This window comes from Paramisgurnus dabryanus, chromosome 1, assembly GCF_030506205.2.
Source record: "Paramisgurnus dabryanus chromosome 1, PD_genome_1.1, whole genome shotgun sequence".
Classification (NCBI taxonomy): domain Eukaryota; kingdom Metazoa; phylum Chordata; class Actinopteri; order Cypriniformes; family Cobitidae; genus Paramisgurnus; species Paramisgurnus dabryanus.
In genome coordinates this window covers 25,942,231-25,947,068 of record NC_133337.1, presented here as the reverse complement: position 1 = coordinate 25,947,068, position 4,838 = coordinate 25,942,231, and the positions used below count along the sequence as shown (strand labels likewise).

Sequence of the window (4,838 nt, the reverse complement as noted above, 5' to 3'; positions counted from 1 at the left end):
TGTATTTGAACGACCGTATGAATGTATCAACTCTTTTATTACTGTACATTGTATAATTTTCTCTGCATTTGCTTACTATTGGTTTTGGTAATATAACTCAATTAATACCTAGCTTTGAAAGTAGAAGCCCAGGCAAATAATGACAAAGTCTATAGAGTACAACCATTCTACAGATTATCTTAAAAATATTTGTGGTGACAAAAACAAATGTTGTATGTGAGTACACTCAAAATGTTCTGTTATCCTTCATTGTGCAGGTAATAAAATGAGAGGCATTTTAATACTAATCTTTGTAAAAGAGCTGTCATTTTTTACCTGACTTTGAGTGTCTGATTGACTGATGTCTCATGAGTTCAGCATTGTAGCTACAGATCAATTGTTTCAATCGTTTATTAAAAGTAATCGGTTCAGATGAGTCATTAGTTCGCGTATTTAGCGGGAATAGACGCGTTGTAAACTAATCCCAGCTGGACATCGCGAAACATTTCTGTAAACGAGACGGAAATCATTTTCTCGCTGGATACGCGTGTGCGTGCGCGAGAGAGGGAACGAAAGAATGAGCATACTGTCCGTTTCTATTCACCTTATTTTCCACGACAACAAGGGCGGCGCCATTGCGCTCATTTTGTCAACGTACTTCCGGCTGCATATGATGAGCAGCTGAGGCAGTGGCTGAAGGCGACGCGTTAAACTTAAAAAGCTCACTCAAGCGCCTTTATGTTTGTTCCTTACCAATTTTAATGGACGGGGAGCCGACTGAGGAACACCCTAATCCCAAGTAATGGTTCGACTGCGATGTTCCGGTAACTTTAAACCACGCCGGGTGTTGAAAAGGTGGTCAGTTTCAGGTAAGCTATCTTAGCTTAATGTGCTCTTTCGCCTAACGTTAGATTTGTGATGTCCGTTCTACGAATAAACTTAAGATCAGTAACGTTAGTTTATAAAATGCAATTATTTTGAATGATTTTCATTGCCCACCTGTATTTTTATATTTAAGATAAGACAACAATATATTATAGTACAACATTTTTACAGTAGCTCACGTGATTCATACAAGTTACAGAGATTTCAGATGCTAGGAGGTCAGTTAATTTCTCATTCAGATATTGATGATAATGACCTATTAAACGATATATTATTTAACATTGAAGTTAGAGGTTGTGTGTATAATGTTACTGTCTCTTTTTAATGCATCTCTCTCTCACACACTGTTCTGTTTAAGTATGGATGTCATTTATAAATTAATTCTCATGATGCAAGTTTATTTTAAATACTAACATAAAAATGTTTATGGTTAAATTATTTTCACAGATGCATTGATGTTTAGTGATGCAATGGACAACTGTGAGGATGATACAATCAACGTGTTCCTAAACTGTGATGCAGAAACACAATGGGAGGATCAATCTGTCTTTTAACACAACTACACTTTAAAATCACAACTCAACCTGAAGCAACCTACATCTGATATGGGAAAACAACCTTGCAGTTTCCCGGACAGGGCTTATGCTGGTCCCAGGCTAAAATGCTTATTTGAGCTACAATAATTTAAAAACACCTTGTACTGACATACCTCAACATATATGAGTGCCATTGTTTTGTCACAAGATGTGGTTTGTTTGTAAAAACTAAAATGTCCTAATATAATTAAGGCCTAGTCCTGTAAACCCTGTCTGAGAAACTGCTTCTGCTTCATGTGTTGAGCTGTCACAAGAGTACATATCTCTGCTGAGAAACAACCATCTTTGTCAGCTTTACACAGGGTTGATAATGCATGCATTACATTCAGTCGCTAAGCACGTCACCAGTACATACACCAACAGCTTCCAGATAAACACTTGGGATCAGCTCCTGATGACTCTGATAAAGCTGTGTCTTAATTCATTGCAGGGTGGTCTTGCTGAAAAGTTAGTTGTTTCTTAGTCCATAGTTATTTTTATAAACCTTTACAATTTGACCTGATTTTACCTGTTGTAAAGTTACATTAAACCTTCATACAGTTTGTTATCAGATGTCATGCAGTGATATTAAACATTTACAATGTGATCTGTTGTGCATTTATATTAAACCTTTATAATGTGATCAGATATTACCTGCCATGCAGTTATATTAAACCTTTACAATGTGATCAGATGTTGTGCAGTTATATGAAACATTTACAATGTGATCAGATGTTACCAGTCATGCATTTATATAAAACCTTTACAATGTGATCAGATATTGTGCAGTTATATTAAATCTTTACAATGTGATCAGATGTTACCTGTCATGCAGTTATATAAACCTTTACAGTGTGATCAGATATTATCTGTAAGGAATTTCTTAAACCATATGTGAGCTTTGTAGATTCCACTTAAAAGGATTTAAGTCTCCTGATTTGAAGGAATAAGTTTTGGCAAGTTTGCAAATGAATTCTATCATGGTACATTACCACATAATAACGAAATAGTTATTGGACTGGCTAAGGTGCACATTTGCTTTAAAAAAGACGAAATCACTGTGTAAATATTGGTAAGCATAATTACTTTAATAATGTTGCTCCATCAACTCCTTCTGACACGACGAGGTAATAAAATATGTCCCATAGGTTACTTGCCGCGGCTGCTTCATATCTTCCAACCACGAGACGATTGATGGGACATTATAAGACTATCCGAGCGTCGTATCAAGTTTTCTCCGTGTTCCTAATTCAAAACATTTACAGCAGTTGCGATATTTGTCATTTAGCTAAAGTTATAGTGAACTACAAACAATCTTTTAACCACCAAACTAGCTCCCGAATGCACTGTGCCATATTAGCAGCGGAAGTCGGTTGACAAAATGCGGAAGAGCGAAGAATTGAAAAGGGGCGTGGCGGAATAAGGTGAATATCCAAAGGCTGCAGCCTGAGGAGGTCGCATATGCAGCGTCATCAAGCCTGGTTTATTTAAGTTAACTAACCATTACATTCGCACGTCATACGCATATTACAACTATTTACTATAAAAGAATTATAATATTTAACTTTATAATTGTTAATGTTCTGAAACAAGACAGTCTTGATGACGTATGCAGCCTGGAAATGCGACCTCGGGACGCTGCAGACTTCGCATTAAGACACGCCCACTCTAGTAGTGCGCGCGTGCGGGGCACTGCTCGTTCTCTCTCATGCAATCATTAACATTATCAATATAATTATATTATAAAAAGACTTTGGCGGGACAATTAGTTTTGGTGGCTGCTAAAAAATCAATGTAGGAAAAAACCTGCACAAAATAAAACTTATAATAACAATAAAATAATCTGTAAACTCTCACGGGCCACATAATTAACATAATTTGTAAACTCTCGCGGGCCAGATGAAATGAGGGGGCGGGCCGGATTTGGCCCGCGGGCCTTGAGTTTGACACCCCTGATATATACCATCTATCAAATACAATGGCCCAAAAAATAACTTAATTTTTTTTTTACTTTATGCAAAGTGATGCACAGATAGCTTTGGACCAACAAAACTGGGTACAACTTTACAATTTGTACTTGCAACCACATTGAGATCTCCATACCTCTGGCATTGAACCTTAGAAATAATGATACCAAAAGACAACAAGTATGTCAAGAAGCAGAATATAAAAGGATATTAAGATAACATGAATGCATCTTGAATTACATGCATGCAAACATGGAAAAAAAAAACTCACAAAAAGTGCTTTTCCTCATATTTATAAGGTCAGCATTGACATAAGCAGAGCCGGCCTTGGTGGCCCGTTTCATTAACTAATAGGGGGCCCTACCCACATAAAACATAAGCATAATAGAGCAAAAAGCAAGGATTCCTGTTGGTTTGCATCAATAGTATATTATTTTATTACGTGCACTTGACTTTCAGATTCACGAACAGGCAGCTCAACAGAAATGATCCAATTATAGTTGGAATAAGCCTCGCCCTTTCATGGACTCAAACTTCTCTGCTTAATTGATTTGCGCAGTATATTTTCAGCTGTCTGGGCTGACTTAAAAAAAAAACATCTCAAACATCCCCTCAACTTGAATTATTTAACAAAAGCAAAGAAGAAAAAGTGTCTGACTGACACTGAACCGAACTTATAAATAACGATGGGCTCCGCGTTTTTTCAGCACCGTAGACAGCTCAACTGGCGGCGGGCGTAGATTTCACCTGAGCTCTTTTTAGAAATCCACCCTTCTGTGTTTGAGTGCTGAGAATGCCCTGATAAGTTCATCTTTGTCCAGCGATCTTGTCGCCTCGTGCTCAATTAAGGCATATGTTCAATAGGCTATTATAAAAACAGTTTACATACTGTGATGCGGGAGCAAAACAAAAAAAGATTTCCAAGCCACAGTAAAAAAATCACCCCTCGTTTATCTAATGTTCTTGGTTATTATGTTCATTTAATGGAACATTGTGTGGAAGTTGGGTCCGTGTAACGCTTTTCAGTTCTTTTTTCAATTTGCACCATCAAAGTGAATCAAATGAAAAATTGGTTTCAAACTTTCATTTTTCAATTTTCATGAGTACTTCACAAACGGATAATTGTCTCTCGGTTTAATTTTCAAATCTACATGTTTAGGTTGTTGCTTTAGAATTTCAGGTTTTGGAACAGACAAAAAATAACTTCTTTTTCTAATTTTCCATTTCTGTGTTTGCGCTTGCGGCTGGAACGTACCATTATCGCCGGGGGTGGAGTATAGTCTACACCCGTCACGGACCCACAGCGCTATCGCGTTAAATCCGGGTTAAATCTCACTGTATTTATCTCATCTATGTATATTACACATTTATTAAATATATTTTGAATAACAATAATGTCTGTAATCATTTATCTATCGGACCTCGGTTGCCA

General features: G+C 37.0%; 1 long non-coding RNA gene across 1 annotated transcript; it reads left to right on the top strand.

The window, feature by feature from the left end:
* The first annotated feature begins 581 nt into the window (after positions 1 to 581).
* On the top strand, positions 582 to 2,046 carry LOC135779290 (uncharacterized). Its single transcript, XR_010544742.2, has 2 exons — positions 582 to 848; positions 1,312 to 2,046. It is a non-coding gene; the product is annotated as an uncharacterized lncRNA (long non-coding RNA).
* Positions 2,047 to 4,838: the final 2,792 nt, after the last annotated feature.